At 46.0% G+C, this 22583-nt stretch overlaps 1 protein-coding gene across 2 annotated transcripts in view; it reads left to right on the plus strand.

The window, feature by feature from the left end:
* PRTFDC1 (phosphoribosyl transferase domain containing 1) overlaps positions 1-22583 on the plus strand; it is an 85892-nt gene that overhangs the window by 43374 nt on the left and 19935 nt on the right. The gene's annotated exons all lie outside the window — the stretch shown is intronic.

Below are 22583 nucleotides of genomic sequence, written 5' to 3' on the forward strand. Positions count from 1 at the left end.
ATGGCTGGCTGACTCACCCTATCGAAATGCTAACAGGGTTTCCTGCCATCCAAGGGTTTTGTCAAAAGGCCACGTTGCTTAATTTCGATCCCAAATACCAACGAGCTTCTTCATGCCGAGGGAAGGTGAAAAGAAGCCATAGATAAACATCCTAAGAGATGACAGCAGGTAGAAGGAGTACTTTTGCTTTATTTTGTTCAGTTTTTGTTAAGTTTAGACTTAGTGAATGAAAAGGGATAGGGAAGACCTTTAACTGACTCTGAGGAAGAGACTTTCTTTTGACTCAGCAGTGCTCTCAATTTTTTTTTTTTAATTCACTCATTGGTATGTCCCTTTTTTTGTTTGTTTGAGGTTGGAATGGCCTTAGATTTCACACAGTGCTTTTCAGAACTTTTCCCTTTTCCAGTGAGTTTTCAATACTTGACCACCCAGTTCTCCTCACACAGACTGAATGGCACACTTTCTGTCTTCCTCTGTGGCGGCTCCAAGCGGGGGTGTTTGCTCATCAGTTTGTCCCTCTCGTTAGGGGACTAAAGCCAGCACTGCATTGTCAGCAGTTGAACCGAGAGAATTCTGGGATTCTCACGAGGGGGTTCCCAGTGAAGAGAGGCCATGTCTGTGATTAAAGACCAAGCATGCTCTAGAGCTGCAGACCAACCCCCGGGCGTGGACCAGAACCAGTCTGTGGCCTGTTAGGATATGGCCACACAGCGGGAGGTGAGCAGTGGGCCAGATCGCAAAGCCTCATCTGTATCTGCAGCTGCTCCCCGTAGCTCGCATCACCGCCTGAGCCCCGCCTCCGGTCAGATCAGCAGTGGCCTTAGATTCTCACAGGAGCTCCATCCGTACTGTAAACTGCGCATGCGAGGGATCCAGTTTGTGCTCCTTATGAGACCTTAATGCCTGATGATCCGATGTGGAGCCGAGGCGGTGATGCTAGCGCTGGGGAGCGGCTGCAAATACAGCATCATTAGAGAGGTCTGACTGCACAGTAAACGTGATGTGCTTGCATCGTCCCCAAACCGTCCCCCTCCTCCCAGCTCCAGGTCCATGGAAAAACTGTCTTCCATGAAACCCATTCCTGGTGGCAAAAAGGTTGGGGACCGCTGCTATAGAGCACCCACTATCAACTTCTGTGCCCCTCTTTCCCGGAAACAAAGCCCTTCCTCCCGTGTGCAGTATGAGCACCCTGTGGCCAGACAGGTGGCTGAGGCTGGAGCTTTTTCGCTGTGTCAGTGCAGCAAAAGAAAGAAGGGCAAGGGACTAGTTTTGTTTTAGTTTTACATTAAATACGTGTTGACTTAACTTCCAGTGGTCTTAAGATTATTATGTGAAAAAAATTTTAACATAGTAGGGTCTGTACTAATATTATTGTAATTAAAAATTGCATGGAGGGAGATTGATTTCCGTTTTTTTTTAATCCCTTCCTCCCTCCCTCCCCCCTCTCTCTTTCTCTCTCTGTCTCTCCTATATCCATATATATGTGGATACAGCTAACTCCAGCTGTGCCTGTCCCTGCTGGGTGTTTAGGTTTCCTTTCACGTCATCCCAGTCCTGTACCCCTAAGCTCACCCCAGCCCCGCCCCACGTACTCTGGCAAAAGCATGGAAAACTACTTTATTTATTTGAATAAGAAAGTTTAGAGATTTCCAAAAGAAAGAAAAAGTTCTGCACAGATACGGAAACAAATGTCTCGTAGGATACAGTTTTCTAATGGAAACTTGGCACAAGGCACGACTTCCCCAGACCCCAGTTTTCACTTTCTAGTAGTGAGAGGAAACTACCTTTTCTCATTTATGCTCTTAGGAGATACTGGCTGGTGTGACAGAGGTAAACCTCCCTTCTCTACTTCACACCTGTCTGGGGAGGAAGGCCCAGGTCTTGCTTTTACACCTGTCTGGGGAGGAAGGCCCAGGTCTTGCTTTCATGGATCACCAGGCATTTTCCTTGTCTTCCTGAATTTAACAGGAAGACTCTCCCCTAAGCTCATGGGAATCACAGATGGAGCCAGACGTGAGTGTGAGTCGCCGCCACTGCCTGGTGTGAGCCTGGCTGCATTTGTGGCCCAGGGTTCATTTGCCCAATGCACACAGCCCAGGAGTAGCAGAGGCTGGATTTGAACCTGGGTTGTCAAGTTCCAAAGCCACGATCTTAACCGCTATACTGTGCTGTCTCCTAGTAGGTGGGTTCAGACTTTTTAAGTGGTATCTTCCATAAAACCTCAAAAGTGGAGCTGCTCTGGGTAAAGCAGAACGGGAACCCGGGTGTCGGCCAGTTCGCCTCATCCGCAAGCCAGGCGGCTCCCAGGACCCTGAGCCACCTGTGGTGGGGAAAGGAGCCACTCCGCCCCCTGACTGCGCGTGCCCGGGACAGCCAGTCCCACCTCGCTCCTGTCCCGTCTCCGGCGAGGATCAGGCGGCCAGCGTCCACAGAGGCAGAGGCCCGCGAGCGTGACTCACGGGTAGGCGGCACTCCCGCGACCCCGGCGGCCTCATCCCAACGCCTCATTTGAGGACCCTGGAACGGGGTGGGGCTCCGGCACCTAATGGTGCACGTGACTGGCCGTCCTGTGGGTGCGCGGTGTTGAGACCGCAGCCGCCGCCCTGCCGGTGCGGTGCCGCCTGTGCCGTCCCCGGCGGTCCGCGTGGTGGCAGATGCGCGGTGTTCCCGGCGGTCCGCGTGGTGGCAGATGCGCGGCTGCGCTTGGGGCGGGCGGGTTCGCGGGCAGCCTCTGCCGCAGCGGAGGGCTGGGACCAGCATGCCTGTAGTCCCAGCTACTGGGGAGGCTGAGGCAGAAGGATCGCTTGAGCCCAGGAGTTTGAGGTTGCTATAAGCCGTGATGATGCCACTGCACTCTAGCCCGGGTGACAGAGGGAAACTATGTCTTAAAAACAAAAAACATAAAACCAGGAGGATTGTTTTCCTGTTTCTGTGAAGAATGTCCCTGCTGGACATACAAAAGGCCAACAAGTACATGAAAAGATGCTCAGCATTACTAATCATCGAGGAAATGCAAATCAAAACCACTAGGAGATGGTACCTCATACCCATTAGAAGGGCGAAGGACTGTTATCAAAAAACAAATTGCAGGCCGGTCGCGGTGGCTCACGCCTGTAATCCTAGCACTCTGGGAGGCCGAGGCAGGCTGATTGCTCGAGGTCAGGAGTTCGAAACCTGCCTGAGCAAGAGCGAGACCCTGTCTCTACTATTAATAGAAAGAAATTAATTGGTCAACTAATATATATATAGAAAAAGTTAGCCGGCATGGTGGCGCATGCCTGTAGTCCCAGCTTCTCGGGAGGCTGAGGCAGGAGGATTGCTTGAGCCCAGGAGTTTGAGGTTGCTGTGAGCTAGGCTGACACCACGGCACTCACTCTAGCCTGGGGAACAAAGCGAGACTCTGTCTCAAAAAAAAAAAAAATTAAAAAAAAAAAAATTGCAAATGCCAGTGGAAAATACGCTGTTGGTGGGAATGTAAATTGGTACAGCCATTATGGAAAGTAGTACGGGGGTTTCTCAAAAAAGTAACTATAGAGCTACCAAGCGATCCAGCAGTCTGACCACTGGGTATATATCCAGAGGAGATGAAATCAGTATGTCGAAGAGACATCTGCACTCCTATGTTTATTGCAGCACTATTCACAATAGCCAAGATATGGGATCAACCTAAGTGTCTAGCAACAGACAAATGGATAAAGAAAATGTGGTTATTTATACCCAATGGAATACTACTCAGCCATAAAAATGAATGAAATCCTATCATTTGTAGCAATGTGGACATCATGTTAAGTGAAATAAGCTGGGCACAGAAAGACAAATACTGTATGATCTCACTCATTTGTGGATCTAAAACAGCTGATCTCAAAGATCAGAGTAGACTGTTGGTTACCAGAGGCTGGGGAGGGGAGGAGAGAAGGGTAGGGGAAGAGATTGGTCAACAGACACAAAGTTACAGTTAGGAGGAATAAGTTATCCTGTTTTTTTGCACAGTATGGTGACTGTAGTTAACAATATTGTGTTGTATATTTCAAAACAATAGAAGAGAGCATTTTGAATGTTCTCACCACAAAGAAATGATAAATACATGAGATGATGGACATGCTAAATACCCTGATTTGATCACTAAACAATGTATCCCTGTATGGAAACGTCACACTGTACCCCACGAATATGTACGTTTATTATGTGCCAATTAAAAATTTTTTAAACTTTTTTAAAAAGAAAAATCGGAGGAGAAAGGGATTTATTTTGACAATAGGGGTAAAAATAATAGTGCATAGCCAGTTTGCGCAGATGAGAATAAGGATGCTCAGAACACTCAGAAGGAACAGATCGTAATGAGTAAATAGGAGGACGCTAGATACGAAGCAGCTTAATCAGAAAATTTGTATTCGAGAAATACAAATTAAACTGGTGACTTGAATTTAAAAGGTGCATCTGAAAGGAGTTTGACTTTTTGGTCTTTGAGCTGGAAAGGGTATTGAGAGAACTTGGAGCAAGTGGCTAGAACTGTTGGCTGTAATGTAAATGATTTAAAATGAATCAAACTTGTTGCTTTTTAAAAACTGAGCGTGCGTTTTTTTACATTTTCAAGTAATTAAAGCTCATGCAAAATCCTTTTTGGAAATGGCTAGTTAACCAGCGTTGTTAAGGGAACATGTGAGGACAGCACACTTAGCACATGTGTCTCATTCACCCGGTGGCCACTGTGGGATGTTCCCGTTTCCCTGTGAGGTCACCCCCTTGGTATCTGTTGCTGGACGTGTGGGTGGTTTCCAGTTTTTGGCTATTACAAATATAAGCACTATGAACATGCCTGTACAGGTCTTTTTATGGGCATGTGCTTTCTTTTCTCTAGTGTAAATACCTAGGAGTGAAGGGCTGGATTGTACAGTAGATGCATGTTTAACTTTCTAAGAAACTGTCCAGCTGTTTTCCGAAGTGGTTGTACCATTTTATATCCCCACCAGCAGTGTGTGTTCCTCCACGTCCTCACCAACAGTCGGTATGGTTTTCAGTGTTAGCCTTTCAGGGTGTAGAAATATCTCATTGTGGTTTTAGTTTGTATTTCTCTAATGAATACTAATGTTATATCTTTTTCTATTCTTTTTTCTTTTAACTAATTTGTTTCTTATTATGCAAATTGGTGTCTTGAAGGCAGCATATAATTGAGTGTTGTATTTTTCATCCAGTATGACAATGTCTGCCTTTTACTTGGGATGTTGAGACCATTTATACTTAACATGATAATTGATGTGGTTAAGTTTAATTCCATTACCTTCGTATTTGTTCTCTCTTTGTCCCATGTATTCTTTCCTACCTTTTTTTCCATTTTTATCTTCTTTCAGATTGTTTATTTTTTCTGATTTCATTTTATCTCTTCTGTTGGCTTGCTAGCTATAATTAAGTTTTAATTCAGTGGTTGCTGTAGGGTTTATAGAAACATCTTCAATTTTACACAGTCTAACTTTAAGTGATACCATACCATTTCACCTGTGTCCATGGGTTGGGAGTCTGGCATGCTGGAGCTAGGTCCTCTCTCAGGGTGTCAGAGGCTGAAATCAAACCAAGGCCATCAACTAGCTGCATCCACAGATGCTCACCTGCGGAAGTAAGTATCTGCTTGCTGTCCCCTTGAGTCTGTTGGCAGAATTCACTTGAGGTTGTACAGCTAAGGTCACACTTTCTTTCTGACTGTCAGCTGTGAGCAGTTAGCAACTGGGGCTGCCCCCCCCATTCCCTGCCACATGGCTCTCTCCACAGGACATGCTTGTTCGCTTCCCCAGAGCCAGGAGATTGTCCCCTCTTGCTGCTTGTTTCATCAAAGAGCCCCCCTGAGTTGTCAGGGCCACCTGGATAATCTCCTTTTGGTTAGCTAATGTCAACTGACTTGGGCCATTAATTCAATCTGCAAAGTCCCTTCTGCCATATAAGGTAATATAATCATGGGAGTGACATTCTGTCGTATTCCTAGTCCCTCTCACACCCAAGGATGTGTACAGCAAGGGGCAGGAACCTCGGGCTGGACCACCTTAGAATTCTGCCCATCACAGCAGCGTACTGTTTTTTATCTCAGACATTTTAGTTTTCATCTTTAGAAGTTCCATTTGTGTCCTTTTAAAATTTTATAATCTCCTTCTCCCTGCTTAACTTTTGAACATATAGAATATAATTCTAATAACTGTTTTTCAATGTCCTTGTCCTCTAATTCTAACATCTGGGTCAGTTCTGGGTCAGTTTTGATCCATCGATTATTCTCCTCCTTTTCTTGCCTCTTTGTGTGCCTAGTAACATTACATTACATTTGTGGGATGGATTTTTTAAATTATTATTAATTGTGGTAAAAACACATAAAATGTACCCTCTGCACCATTTGTATAAGTGCACAGTAGTATTTCACATTATTATGCAGTAGATCTCTAGAACTTTTTAATCATGTAAAACTGAAACTGTAAACTCACTGAATAACAACTCCCTATTTCCCCCTCTCTTCGTTCCTTGGAACCACCATTCCACCTTTTGTTTCTATGCAGTACCTACTTTGAAAACCTTACGTAAGTGGAGTCATACAGTATTGTCTTTTTGTGACTGGTTTGTTTCACTTAGCCTGATGCCCTCAAGGTCCATCCTACTGTGGCATATGACAGGATCTCCTTGTTTATTAAAGCGGAATAATATCCCATTGTATGTATGTACCACTTTTGTTTATCCATTCATCTGGCCATGGACACTGGGTCGCTTCCCCCTTCTGACGATTGTGCACGATGCTGCAGTGAGCGTGGGTGTTGGGTGTACAAACATCTCTTTGAGATGCTGCTTCCAAGTCTTTCACTATATGTCCAGAAGTGGGATTGCTGGATCATGTAGTCATTCTAGTTCTAATTTTGAGGAACCTCCATTCTGATTTGCACAGAGACGGCACCATTTTACATTCACACCAATGTACAAGAGTTCCTTTCTCTCCACATCTTCGCCAACAATTATGATTTTCTGATTTGTTTTTTTTTTTTTTTTGGTTTCTTTGTTTTTTAATTAATAGTTGCCATCTCAATGGGTGTGAGGGGATCTCTCATTGTGGTTTTGATTTGTGCTTCTCTAATGAATAGTGATGCTGAGCATCTTTTCATGTGCTTACTGATGGATTTTTTTTGTTTGCTTCTGTAAATATTTTTGACCTCATTTGTGATGCAATTAAGTTACTTGGAAGCAACTTGATCCTTTCAGATCTTGCTTTTGCAGTTTGTGCGGTAGATTGGGACAAATGATCACTGTACGGCTAATTATCCTTCATCACTGAGGCAAGACCATCCAGAGTGCTCTACCCAGTGCCCTGTCAGCCATAAGATTTTCCATCCCAGCGGTGGGAACAGACACTACTTGTGCTGGGCACTGTTTCCTCCAGTCCTTTCAAGTGGTGGTTCTTTCTTCGGCTTCAGGTCGTTTCCTCATAAGAATCTGCCAATCTGCTGAATTCTCTTTCTGTGCACTTCTCTTCTCTCCAGTACTCTAACCTGAGAACGCCAGCCACCTTGGTCCTTCCGACTCTGTTTCCTCTCTCAGAGAGTCTGCTGGAATCTGCCTGGGTTCTCCCTTCCCTGAGCTGTGGCCTGAACATTCTGTCAGGACAGTGAGCTGAAACAGTCGTGGGGCCACCTCATTCGTTTCTGTCTCTCCGGGATTGCCTATGCCAAGTATCTTCAAATTGTTGTTTCAAATACACACACACACACACACACACACACACACAATTTTTGAGGAACCTCCATTCTGATTTGCACAGAGGTTGCATCATTTTACATTCACACCAAGGTACAAGAGTTCCTTTTTCTCCACATCCTCGCCAACAATTATACACCTCGCCAACACATATACACACACTTTTTTTGAAAAGAAAAGATGGTAAATCTGGTCCTTGTTACTCCATCTTGGCAAGAAGCAGAAGTCACAGGGACTTATTCCAAAGGATAATGAAATTTTAAAACAACAACAATAAAAATCATTCCCTTCAAATTTTTTAAAATTAAAAAACAAGGTGCCATATTAGGAAATAGTTTCCCAAAACCCCATTGTGTTAAGGAATGTTACAGCAAATGAATTATACATAATCAAAAGAAAATTACATAAATACTGAATAAATTCCTGAAATTTCTGTTTTAGAAATGTCATTTTCTACCAGTCGGTAAATACAGGGTTGAGTCCATTTATGAGTATGCCCCAAGTATATTGAATTGAACTTTGAACTTTCCCCACCTTCCTAATTGAGAATTTATTCTCCAGTTATTTCTCGGAGTCCCCACATGGGTCCTCCCTTGTGTCCACAAATCAGTCTGTCGGCTCAGTTAGCACAGAGCATCTCCCATCTCCCACCCAGCCCGCTGCAGTTCCTGTGTCCGTTCATGGTTCTGCCTGAGAAGCTGCTTCTAGGGTCCTCAGTGACGCCTTTGCTCACGGCACCTGCTGTGGGTCTGCCCGTGTTTGTGCCGAGGACCCCAACAGCTCTGAACGTACCTGCTTCTGCCCTTTGGCCCCTCCCAGAATCCTACCGTCTCGGATGAAAGCAGTTCAATCGGTTTATGGTCCAAGGAGCCAGACGGGGAGCAGAGTTCACGTCACCGTCCACCCTGCTCTGTCCTCCCTGCCACCCTGACGCCATCACACTTCCTCTCCTGCCTCCCTGGCAAGCCAAGGCCCTCGTCCTCATCAGCCAGTGACAATAGATACTTGATGGGAGCAGAGGGGGAGAAGGGAGGAAGTTTTATGCTAGCAATGTCTGGAGACGAAAACGGGACACCCACGTGCTCTGTTCCGTAGCAAAGACCCTTGTTCGGCCACGACGGTGAGAGCACAGAGGTTGTCCAGTCTGGAGTCTCAGTTGAGTGTCTCCTTGAGGAGCTGTTCCTAGATCATCCTGGAAAACCAAGAGTGACGCCACCGTCCCCAGGTGATTTTGCAGTGCTCGTTGGCAGTCCTGAGCAGGGTACTTGGTAGGAGTCTCTGACAGCAAGCCCAGCGTTTCTCACGTTCAGAGAAGGCACAGCCTCGCTAAGCCAGACACAGCTGTGGCCTGCTTCCTTCTCCCACTCCTCTTCCCGGCTTCCGCCAACACATCGGGACGGCAGAGTCTCATTTCCTTTGGGGTCCTGGAACTTCCTTTCCACTGTGATTACAAAAACATTTATTAGAGAATAAATTTATTCCTCAGGCACATTAATGGAGTCCAGATTCTGCTTGGATACTATGGACAGACAGATGTGCAGTGTTCTGTGCTACTTTTAGATGAGCAATGCTGTTTACACAGAATTTTCCCAAGACCACCCAACTCATTTCTCATGTAGCCTTCAGCTTTCCAAGCGCTGGCCTCCAGAGGAAAAGAAAAAATTTAATAACTCAGCGCCCCACCCAGTTGTGAAGACATGACTTAATACTGCAGGAATTTGCAAGCCTGCACTGCCAATCAACATGCCTACATCAAATAAACCATCTTTTCTTATTTTGCAAAATGGAAGGTAGCTCTAGAAGCTTTCTGGTCTCTGACCTTCTTCCACGGTGTTCATGTCTCATTAGAGACTGGAGAAGTTTGAGCAAAGACCATAAATCTAAAAAATTAACAGTAGTTCATGAAACGTTTGATATTTGCCTCTCTCCAAGTCTTCCACTTTCTGTCTATTTCACATAAATTGCATTTGTTTCTTTAGCTCTGTATTATGCCTAAAGATATTGCTAATATATTTTTGCACGTAAAAAGTTTGTTACATCTTCCATAGCATTTGAATACATCGGTAATTTGCTCCTTGTATTAACTCTGAGAAGCAGGTAAGGCAGCGTCTTGGGCCATTCATGCTGCTATAACAAAATGCTATAGACTAGGTGGCTCATAAACAATGAGAAATTTATTTCTCACAGTTCTAGAGTCTGGGAATTCCCAGACCAAGGTACTGGCAGATTCCATGTCTGGTAAAGGCCTGCTTTCTGGTTCATAGGTGATACCTTCCTACTGGATCCTTATGTGGTGGAAGGGGAAAGCTAGCTCTCTGAGGTTTCTTTTTTTTTTTTTTTTTTTTGAGACAGAGTCTCACTCTGTTGCCCAGGCTAGAGTGCCATGGCATCAGCCTAGCTCACAATAACCTCAAACTCTTGGGCTCAAGCCATCCTCCTGCTTCAGCCTCCCAAGAAGCTGGGGCTATAGGCACGCACCACCATGCCCGGCTAATATTTTTCTATGTATTTTTAGTTGGCCAATTAATTTCTTTCTATTTTTAGTAGAGACGGGGTCTCACTCTGGCTCAGGCTGGTTTTGAACTCTTGATCTTGAGCGATCCGCCCGCCTCGGCCTCTCGGAGTGCTAGGATTACAGACGTGAGCCACTGCACCCAGCCTGAGGTCTCTTTTATAAGGGCACGAATCCTACTGATGAGGGGTCAACACACCTGACTTAATCACTTCGTGAAGGTCGTCCCTCCTCGTATCATCACATTGGTCACTAGTTTTCAACATTCGAATCTTGGGGGGATACAGACATTCAGACCATAGCAAGCAGGAGTGGCATTTTCCAGATGATGTAAATGAGGAATCAGGTGAATTTGCCAGGTATCCCAGAATGTTATTGGTTAAGTCAATCATTCTGGCTGATCATAATAATTTTTTTTCTTTTTTACATCTCACAAAAGAAATTTTTTTAATGTATTTATTTTTGAGACAGGGTCTCACTCTGTTGCCCAGGCTGGGGTGCAGTGGCACCATCATAGCTCACTGCAGCCCCGAACTTTTGAGCTCAAACGATCCTCTTGCCTCAGTCTCCCAAGTAGCTGGGACTACAGGCCTGTGCTACCACACCCGGCTAATTTTTTAATTTGTTTATATAGATTGGGGGTGGGAGGGTCTCACTATGTTTGCCCAAGTTGGTCTCAAACTCCTGGCCTCAAGTGATCCTCCTGCCTCTACCTCCCAGAGTGCTAGGCTTACAAATGTGAATCACTGCACCTAGCCCAATAATATCTTTTTTCCACATGAAGCCTGTTTTTAAGTTTGGTTGTTTTGAGTTACACAGACATATCGCTGCGTTATAGCTGTATGGCAGATGCATGTTATGTTACTTTGTAGTTTACCAAGATGTAAGGGTGCAGTGCTACATTTTATTTCTAAGCCTATCCGAATTTAGCCAGTGATTCATACAGAAAATGTGAAACCAGGAAATAATATTCTAGATATTCTAGAGGTTTTTAAATGTAAATACTGATAAATTTTAGTGACATGAACCGCTGGGGGTTACTCACAGAACTAAAATAAAGGGCAGCAGAGCTTTCTAGAGTGGAAAAGGCATTTGAATAAAAGTTAAGACACCCAGTGCTGGGTCTGGCTTTGTCCTTAATTCACTGCCTGTCCACCCTCTTCCCTTTAACGGATAATAAAAAAGGAAAATCCAATTCAATAAACATCAGGGGCCTACTGGGTGAAGCACTTTACATAGGACATTGATTGATTGATTCATAGATTGAGACAGGGTCTTGCTCTGTTGCCCCGGCTAGGGTACAGTGGCATCATCATAACTCACTGCAGCCTCCCACTCCTGGGCTCAAGTGATCCTCCTGCCTCAGCCTCCTGAGTGACTGTGACTACAGGTGCATGCCACCACAACTGGCTAATTGTTATTATTTTTTTAGAGTTGGGGTCTCACTATGTTGCCCAGACTAGTCTCAAACTCCTGGCCTCAAGCCATCCTCCTGCTTTGGCTTCCCAAATTACTGAGATTTCAGGCATGAGCCAAAGTGCCTAACCCATTATGACATTTAAATTAAACCTCACAACAACCCAAACAAGTGGGTGTCATTGTCCCTGCTTCCTAGGAGAGGGGACTAGCATCAGGGAGCTTAAGTTGGGGCCAGGGCAGAGTCTGGGCCCCTCTTCTGTTCCCACACCAGGTTCCGTTCTCCATCCAAGGCCCTGCTCAGGGCTAAGGAACCTATAAGGATGCAGGTATAAGGTCCCCGTCCTCAAGTTGCTTTCAGAACAGCATTGAACAAGGAGTGATGAGGAAGTGACAAGTGCCGCATGGGTGGGTGCTGAGCGTACAGGCAGCAGTTGGCGGGAGAGAGCGATTCTGGCTGTCGGGGTGATTTTCCTGTGGTCGTCCATGATGAAACAGACCTTAATTCAGATAATCTGAGGAGGAGGATTTTGACAGGCAGAGATGTGGCAGAGGGTGTTCTGGAATGTAAGGAAGACAGCACAGCGCTGGGCCCGGCTCCTCCTCGGGGCCTGTGGCCCTGCAGCCTCCCGTTGCCTGGGGCTGGTTAAAAATGCAGACTCTTAGTCCCCAGCCTGGGTTCAGGTGATCAGGCAGGTTTGGAAGCACGGGAGCAGGGAGACACAGTGGCCCCTCACACAGAAAGGGAGACGAGACCAGACCCAGAGAGAAGCTGCAGAACCTGTTGGTCAGGCAGAGGCTTTGGAGCACGATGGGGGAGAAAGTTAAATCTCTCCTCTGGCTCCAGCAACGCCACTCTCCAGCCCTGCGTCCCTGGGCAACATTACTTAACAGGGCTACTTAAATTGGGTGGTAACAGTACCTGCTACCTCATAAGATATTTTTAAAATAGACTGGCCAGACTCGGTGGCTCACACCTGTAATCCCAGCACACTGGGAGGCCAAGGAGGGAGGATCGCTCGAGACCAGCCTGGGAAACATAATGAGACCCCGTCTCTCCAAAAAATAGAAAAATTAGCCAGGTGTGGTGACATGCACCTGTAGTCCCAGCTACTCGGGAGGCTGAGGCAGGAGGCTGGCTTGAACCCAGGAGTTGGAGGCTGCAGTGAGCTGTGATGGTACAAATGCACTCCAGCCTGGGCAACTGAGTGAAACCCTGTCTCAATAAAATAGACTTTTCCAGAGCAGCTTTACATTCATAGCAAAATTGCCTGGAAGGTGCAGAAATTTCCCATATGGCTTTTGTCCCCGCGTGTGTGCACCTTATCAACACCCCCCGCTAGAGTGGTACATTTGTCACAATTGACAAACCTACAGTGACACGTCGTTATCATCGTTTATATTGGGGTTCACTCTTGGTGCTGTGCATTCTGTGGGTTTGGACGAATGTACGATGACATGTATCTGCCACTGCAGTATCATATGCAAATAGCCACACTGCCCCCAAACCCTCTGCGCTCTGCCTGGTCACCCCTCCCTCCCATCTAACCCCAGCAGCCACTGACCTTGTCACTGGCTCCATAGTTTTGCCTGTTCCAGAATGTCATTTAGTTAGAATCCTACAGTATGTAGCCTTTTCACATTGGCTTCTTTCACTTAGTAACATGCATTTGAGTTTTTTCATGTCTTTTCATGGCTTGGTAGCTCTTTTCTTATTAGCACTGAACAGCAGTCCACTGCCTGGATGGACCGCAGTTTGGTTATCCATTCAGTCCACTGCCTGGATGGACCGCAGTTTGGTTATCCATTCACCTACGGAAGGACGTTTTGGTTGTTGCTTCCACGTTTTAGCAAATATGCACAAAGCTGCTATAAACATCCATGTGCATTTTTTGCAGATGTAAGTTTTCACCTCATCTGGGTGACTATCAAGGAGCATGATTGCTGGATCATCCGCATAGGGTTTTGTTAGGATTCACCTAAGTGCTGTGCTTATTGTAGTGCCTGGCACTTAGTAAATGCTCAATAAATAACTCTCAGAGTCAGGCTTGCTCCTAAAATGTATGGGGTCCAGGGTAAGAGTACAGATGCAGATCCATAAACCATACGCTGAAATATTTAAGGTTTTTGAAACTTGACAGCTTTGTCCCTGGGCAAACTCCCGTTCTCACCGGCCCTGGAGTCTGAGGAAGGGGGCGGGCTCACCCCGCAGGCTGTGCGGAGCCGTGTCTGCTGGGCAGGGCCCGCACGAGCTGGAGACCAGCTCCCAGGAGGGCACAGGGCCCACCTGCACCCTGGCCAGGGCTGGCCCAGGAAGGCCCTCGGGGCGCTGGGGCAGTGGCTTCTCCTCCTCCATGCCCCTCTCTTCCCACTCAGGTGCCTCGCAGACTGCACCTTCCCTTCCGGGCCGGGGGCCAGAGGAGGCGCTGTTACCTGCGAGTCCGGCCTGCGGAGACGCCTGCCCTGGGTGATTGAGGGTGGCCAACCGGAAAACATCAGCTCCTCTGTGCCTGGTGTCCCCAGGCAGGCTGGTCTCTTCCCCACCGCCCCTCCCGCCACGCACTGGCCCGCAAGGAGGCGGCGAGGCCCGCGGCCGCACGCACGCCCCTCCTGCACGATGCCCACCAGCACGGTCTGTTACAGAACTTTCCAAAAAGAAAAAAGACTTTCTTGTAAGACCCAAAGGACAAAAACAAATGTCTTTGTGTTTTGGTATTTGTGATATGCAGGGCCCCTCTTGCCTGGCTCTATGGGTGGCTCTGCCCACTGTTATGACAACATCAGGCCTCAGTTTGCAGGCTTGAGAATCTTCAGGAACATTCTGAGCAGAGAAGGGACACACGGAGCTGAACTTTCTGATCCCAAACTATAGTCGGGTGGGAATGAAGGTAGGTCAAGTCGAATGCCAAAGGCCGGAGCGTGTTCTAGAAGTGTCCCCGGTGCAGGGTCTTGCCACCTGTTCTCCCCCTGGGCCCCTCCCTGTCACCGTCCTGTCCCCTGGCAAATCTTCAAGCAGGCTCGTGAGAGCTGGTTTAAGATTTCGTTACTGTTGAACAACAATTTTCATTTGATCGTTTTTTACATTTTTTATAAATCTTCCTTGGGTTATTATTAGTTTTTTAATTGTGTGGAGAAACTGGTCTTTTAGGGAATAGTCACGGCTGGGATGTGGCCACCCACATTTTAAAACATAGACTTTACTGAAGTCTCCGGGGTCATCCAGATGTGTCAGGAGGCTCAGTGTGTTTGTCCTGCTCTGCGGTTTCAAAACATAATTTAAACCAAAACAAGAAGTCCATACCACGGCTCAAAACAGAAGGATATCCTGCCTTAAGGTTTCAGACAAAGTTCATGTAAAGCAAAGTGGCTGAATCCATTTTTAAACTGAGTTTCCTCTTTTCTGGGGTCTTCTGTAACTCGAGTGAAGATCCGTTCCGTTCTCCTGTCCCCTTTTGCTTTCTCTTGGTGACCCGCAATTATTCTCGCTAGCCTGTCGCTTCTTCATGTCAGTGTGGTCCCTTCTTCTCACCCAGCATCCCTTTATTCCTCATAAAGAAAAGAGCCTTCTGACCAGCACCCTGTGGAAACTGGGTGGGGCAGAATACCGTTCACAATAGAGTAATAAATCATTGTCATTGGACAGAAAGCCATTTGGTCTTCGAAGAAAAAGTCACATCAGGTTTGCAGAGTCAGGCACACCAAACTCAGGAAATGCAGACTAGATGCATGCTTTCAAATGAATTAAATTATACATACTAACGTATATCTTTCCTATTCCTGGCTAAAATTGTTTGTTTGGCTTTAAATATGTATCCTGTGCTAATCATCAAATGAATTGCTGATATTAAGATATCAACATTCGTATTTTCATATTTTTAAGGGTCAGAATTCACATGGCTTTTGCATTTAAGTTTTTAAAATATTGAGGACGCCAGGTGCAGTGGCATGTGCCTGTCATCCCGGCTACTCCGGAAGCTGAAGCGGGAGGACTGCTTGAAGCAGTTCGAGACCAGCCTGGACAACACAGTGAGACCCTATCTCTGAAAAAGAAAAAAAATTAAAAAGGAAAACAATGTGAAGGAGGCTGTTTGGGAACTGAGATAATAAAATAATAGTAGTAAGAATAAATTTAAAAATATGGGCTGGGTGCGGTGGCTCACGCCTGTAATCCCAGCACTCTGGGAGGCCGAGGCAGGCAGATCATTTGAGGTCAGGAGTTTGAAACCAGCCTGAGCAAGAGCAAGATGCCATCTCTACTAAAAAAAAAAAAAAAAAATAGAAAGAAATTAGCTGGACAACTAAAAATATATAGAGAAAAAATTAGCCAGGCATGGTGGCGTGTTCCTGTTGGGGAAATATGATCGAGGAATTAATGAGATGTGGCTCATAAGATCATTATTTTATTGCATCGCCTGCAGTCCCAGCTACTCGGGAGACTGAGGCAAGAGGATTGCCTGAGCCCAGGAGTTTGAGGTTGCTGTGAGCTAGGCTGATGCCACAGCATTCTAGCCCAGGCAACAGAGTGAGACTCTGTCTCAAAAATAAATAAATAAATAAAAATATGGTTTCGATGGGAATCAGTCAAATATCACAGAGGAAGTGCTTCTTGCCAACATTTAATATCTAAAGTGGGAGAGGGAGAAGTATTACAAATACAGCTAACATGTGTCCTCAGAGGCTTCCGTCTGGCTCAACATATACTGAATGCCACCACGTGCCAGCCACCAGGGCACAATCAGGATGAACGTCAGCCCTGTTCCGGGAGAGCTTTCATGCCATCGGCAGTTGCCGCATTCTCGGAGAACTGCAGCTGGGCGGGTTTGTCGGCACCCGGACATGCACGCTGCGTCCCTGGGGCCCAGGTGCAGACTGGCTCCGGGAGAGCGTCCCAGGAGAGATGGCCCCGAACCCAGTCCTGAGGAGAGACTAAGAGCTGCCACGTGGGGGAAGATGGAGAGGGGTGGCGTGAGCAGCCCTGCGCCAGACCCGGGGGACGAGCAGCGCACGCGCCGGCAGTGCTGAGATGCCTCGCAACGATTGGTGGCTAACAGTACTCATCAGAATTCATGAATTCTGACTTTTCCTGTGAGCTACAGTATCTTACTTGAGATTCTTTCGTTTACAAGTAGTTATAAAGCTAGACTAAATTCACATAAGGTGGGCCGGGCATGGTGACTCACCCCTGTAATCCCAGCATTTTGGGAGGCTGAGGAAGGAGGATCACTTGAGGCCGAGAATTCAAGACCAGCCTGGGCAACATAGCAAGACCCCATCTCTACAAAAAATTTAAAAATTAGCGAAGTGTGGTGGCACGTGCCTGCAGTCCCAACTACTTGGGAGGCTGAAGCAGGAGGATCGCTTGAACCCAGGAATTTGAGGCTGCAGTTGGCTATGATCCCACCACTGCACTCTGTCTCCAAAAAATGGATAGATAAATAAATTCCCATAAGCTAAAATGTGGGTACAGAAAGGAGTTGAGGTGTCTCATGATTCTTAAGGTAAAAATGTAGCCAGGCCTAGAAAAACCACAGATCTGCCTCCGTCTTACAAAGCGTTTTCGAGATGACTTCGTGCTCTGCGGAATTGCCAACGTGGGCCCGAGGAGAGCCGCTAAGTGCAAAACTGGGCATGGTCTCCTGGTGGCTTCTGTCTACTGAGAAAAAGGGAGGAAACAGCAGAGTGCAGTGGTGGACACTATGCCACCGAACGGCCCACTGTAAAGCATCAGACACCACCACGTGGGAACCGCGGGTCACCGGGAGGCCCTGACGGACACACAGACAAGCATGTTTCAGCCACGGTGGTGGCCACGCTTCCGAGTGGCACAGGAGGGACTCAAGTCCTTCTTAACCACGTGCCCCGTGGGGAGCAGGCAGCCTCAGGAAACCCTAACCGCAGAGCACGTGGTCTGCACGCTGTGCTGCATGAACTGAACAATGAGCGAATCACAAAGCCGGGCTGGAAGCTCAAGCAGACAGGCACGTTTCCTAAGGCTGAACTTGGATGGCGAGAGGAAGGGGCAGACGCTCTGCGCCGTGTGCTGTGACATGCCAGGCGTGTTTCCAGGTGCTTCATGCATATTCGTCTACTCCGGCCTCCCAGTCATCCTATGAGGTAGGAACGATGAATATACTCTGTATATATGTAGGGAAACTGAGGCACTGAGAGGAGCCGTAGCTGGTGCTCCCCCCCACCTCGGCAGCCCGGCCCCAGAATTTGTGGGAGACCAGCTGCCTGTTCACATCTACCCCACAGAGACGGTAGGAATGAGTTTCTCAACACAAACGATCTCAGCAGCCAATGGATATTTAAATGAACAGGAAACTAGAAAGAAGGAAAGTCGATTTCAAGGGAAAAAAACGTTAACATGATTAGTTTTCAAACTTTTGGTGTTTGGGTAGTGGAATCCTCCTCCCAACCCCCACCCCAACGTCTGCCTTCGAATCGGTAAACAGAACAGAGCCAGTGTAGCTGCTCTGGTTGAAACGGGGCAGGAGGAGAGCCACACCTCGCTTTCCAGTTTGACCCCAGGCAGCTTAAAGGACTAAGGGACCACGTCCGTTAAGAACCACGTCCTCCATCAACCACTGATTGGAAAACTGGGGATTCTAGAGCCAATTCACCTGCCTTGATTATCCAACTTGCTATCACATGTTCAGAATTTTTAAAAATCAGTCTGAGCTCTTTGTACCATTTTAATTAGGAGCTCTCCTGCGGTTTGATCATGAAAGCTTCTCGTAATGAAATGTTGCTGTTTCTCTTTTGCATCTCTCTCCATTTGATAGTGACCTCGCTGGGCACAGGAGGGTAGCCGCGAGGAAGGGTCAGGACGAGAGGGGAGGAAGAGCAACGTGAAGGCATCCGCGCAGGCGGAGAACATTGCGACAGCTTCTGCGTGGATAGATTTGGAAGCAAGTCGCTCTGACTTCAGAATGAGCGGCTTAGAGAGTGGTTCTCTTGTTTATTTGTTTTCTTGACTTTTCTGATTCCTCAAAAGGACAGAACATTCAGGATATTTATTCTTCCTCAGTTGGTTTTTTTCCAAGCATTCTCTAAGCAGTTCAGATTCTTTGTGTGAGGAATCGCCTTGCTGCTGGGCTGTTCGGGCGGCTCTGTGTAGTACCTGGAGGTCAGGTCACCGAAACTAGTAATTTCCAAAATATTTCTTCCAAGGATGATGGGATCAGAGATTTCCTTTTTGATTTAAGTAAATCCACACGTCCTCCACCAAGAGGTTAACTTTAATTTATGACTCTGACTTCTCTAGTATGAATACAGCCATGCCCTTCTTCTCTCCATAGAACTTTCAAGATGCCCTCACTGCATGCCTCTTTCCTCCAGGACAGGGGGCAGAGCGGGGTTACACTAGAAGGGTACAGAGCCGGGCAAATCTCGGATGGAACTGGGCTGCTTCGCTTTCTAGCAGTGCCTCTTTGGGAAAGTTTCCTAAACTCTTATATCTTCGTTTCCTCAGTTGTAAATTGGAGATTAAATAATACCTATTCTGAGCTCCACTCAACCTAAGCAAAACAGATATATCCATTCATGTACAGAATCTTCTAGAAAATAGAAAAAGAGACAACCATCCACCCAACTTGTTATATGAAGCTAGTGTAACTTTGCTTTAAAAATCAACAAAGGAAGCAAAAGAAAACTATAAGCCACTCTTACTTATGAAGATAGACGAACAATCCCAAACAAAATGTCAAATTAAAACCAATGACATTCTTAAAAAAACAAACAAACATCAATCCAGGGAATATAGGATGGTTTTGAAACAATAGAAAAAAATTTGGATACATCTAATCGACTCCATTCCTTCCTGAAAACCCAGTAAAATGAGAGTAAACAAATAAAATATATACCCACAAGGACAAAAAAGGGGAGAGAGAAGACCTCTGTGGACAAGAGAGATCTGTGTTTTCCAGAAGGTGAAACTGATCAAGGAAGGGCATTGACAGTAAAATAGAGGAAGTGAAAATCAAAACAGCTTTGGAGGAAATTGTCAACGAGAAATAGCAGGTTCGTGCCACAGAATTCCTGAAAGGCTCAGGAGTGTAGTCACCAGCTTCTTGGAAGGTGGAGAAAGGGAGAAATGGAATGGAGAAAAAAAAAAAAAAACCAAAACTGTGGTTGAAAGCCTGTGAATGGGGAAGCCCACCCTCTAACTTCCCTTCCCTGTCCCAGTGGGAGAACAGGGGCTTATTTTTCTGGAGTCCTTAAACCACAGGAACTCCAGACTCCAGTGCACCAATGGAGAACCGAGACGTGGCCATTTCCTGGGGGGAGAACAGAAAGAAAGAAGAAAAATAAATTAATTATATCTAGCATTTACCAAGCGCTTACCCTGAGCCGGGCTCTGTTCTGAGTGTTTCACATATGTCCATTCATTTGATCTTCGTAACAAGCCACCAGACAGGAGAATAAATGCACAAAAGCAGCCAAGATAATTTTTAAAAAGAACTTAAAGCCAGGCGTGGTGGCTCACGCCTGTAATCCTAGCACTCTGGGAGGCCGAGGCGAGTGGTTTGCTTGAGGTCAGGAATTCGAAAAAGAACTTAAAAGTGGACTTGCCCTACCAGCTATTAAAACATATTAAAAAGCAATGATAATTACAACAGTATGGTCTGGGTATTGGAATAGACAGATTAGGTTACTCTATCTGACATGTCCAATTAATCTAACTTGTCTAGTGGCCATGTTAGACTAATTAATGATGAAATAGACAGATTAGAAGAATATAGAAAGTGACCCTTACATATGAGAATGAAAGGTATGATAAAAATGACATTTCAAACCAGTAGGGAAAAATAATGATTCAGGATTCAGTAAATAATGTTGGGACAGTTACTGTATACATGCTTGGAAGATAAAAATTTCAGATGGATTGTGGACAGACCTAATAGTAAAACATGTTTATGGCCAGGCGTGGTGGCTCATGCCTGTAATCCTAGCACGTTGGGAGATAAGAAGGGAGTATCACTTGACGCCAAGAGTTCAAAACTAGCTTGGGCAATATAGTGAAACCCCATCTCTACAAAAAATTAAAAAATTAGCCGGGCATGGTGGCTTGCACCTGTAGTCCTAGGTACTCGGGAGGCTGAGGCAGGAAGATCACTTGAGCCCAGAAGTTCGAGCCTACAAATGAGCTATGATCCTGCCACTGCACTCCAGCTTGGGTGATGGAGTGAGACCCTGTCTTTTAAAAAAAAATGCGCTGTATATTTCAAAAGAGCCAAAAGAGAGAATTTTAAATGTTCTAACCACAAAGAAATGATAAGTATCTGAGGCCATGGATATGCTAACTAGCCTGATTGATCACCCTGCAATGTATACATGTACCTAAACATCACACTGTACCCCATGAATGTGTACAACTATGACTTGTCAATTAAAAATAAAATAAAACCAAAATAGATGTTTATAGATGTGAACTAAGTAAAGCTTTCTTAAATAACACTTGGTTGCCAACATAATAACTGTGTGACTGTGAACACATTATTTAACTTTCCAATGTTTTGTGTTTTTTGTTTTTAATCAATAGAAAAGAGATGTAATAGAATTATTGTGAAATTTACTCTGACCTTGCAGAATATAAATCTCATTGGTTACATTACACTTTGTGGTTTAGTAGCTGTATCCAATTCTGTATCATCTAGTCCCCTGGGGGTACTGAAATTTTATTTTTCCTGCTGCTATTAGCAACATATTTGAGTCTAATATGCAGAAATTCTTCCCATGTGAACTCCTCTATCTCGGTACCTCTAGAAGTGACAAGAAAATGTTGTTCCTTGACATTTTTGACAGGTTCTTAATCATTGTCCTGACTGCTTGTGAATATATGATTATATATGCTGTACAAAAACAGCAAAAGATCAGTGAATTCTGGATAGTCTTTGATTTTTCTCCGTTGGAGATCAGTTCCCATAAGAAGAAAATGACTGGTTTCATCTATGAATAATTTAGTGGGCCACCGCTGGGCAGACTCCTGTGAAACCTCTCTTTGCCTTCGTGTATTCCCTCTCCATAGGAGCAAATGCTTTTCCAAGTGGAAGTAAAAACCTTTCAAGGTCTTTTTTTCCCCCTTTTGAACAGGAATATAAGAACACAAAAGGTGCTTTATTTGCAAAAGTGCCCTATTGGTAGTTTGGCTATTTTTTTCCCTTCCCAGGTGACCAATTCCTTGACAGAATATTATATATGTCTAGGCCACGCATGGTGGCTCACGCCTGTAATCTCAGCACTTTGGGAGGCCAAGGCAGGAGGATCGCTTGAGGCCAGGAGTTTGAGACCAGCCTGAGCAAAAGTGAGATGCCGTCTCTACAAAAACAGAAAAATCAGCAGGGCATGGTGGCATGCGTCTGCAGTCTCAGCTACCTGGGAGGCTGAGGCAGGAGGATCACCTGAGCCCAGGAGTTGGAGGTTGCAGTGAGCTATGATGATGCCACTGCACTCTAGCCTAGGTGACAGAGCAAAACCTTATCTTAAAAAAAGAAAAACTGTATGTTTATATAGAGACTCTCAGTTGCAAGTGACAGAATTCAGTTTAAACCAGCCGGAGAAAATTCCCGTGGGCATTGGCTTGAGTAGCTGGAAAGTGTAAGGCTGGATGTAGCTGCAGGTGCAGCTGGTGCCCCGCGCTGCTAAGGCCTGAGCTGCATGGAATGGACTCCCCTGGCCCCCGAAAGAGGGAGGGCCTCCTTGCTAGAATAAAGGAAGAAAGTGCTGAGCTGGCAAAAGCCGCAGCTGTCCACAGCAGTGACCGAGGTGATTCCCGGTTCAGCACGTCGCACAGAGGGTTGCAACATCACAGCCTTCCTGCCGGGTCGTGCAGCCGACTGCCTGAGGATACCTGCTTAGGTTCCTCGAGTGTGTCTGTAACGAGGCTAGAAGACAAGCTGCCAACTGTTTCCTGTCTTGCCTCATGCTGCTCTGTTGC

This window comes from Microcebus murinus, chromosome 25 (assembly GCF_040939455.1).
Source record: "Microcebus murinus isolate Inina chromosome 25, M.murinus_Inina_mat1.0, whole genome shotgun sequence".
Taxonomy (NCBI): domain Eukaryota; kingdom Metazoa; phylum Chordata; class Mammalia; order Primates; family Cheirogaleidae; genus Microcebus; species Microcebus murinus.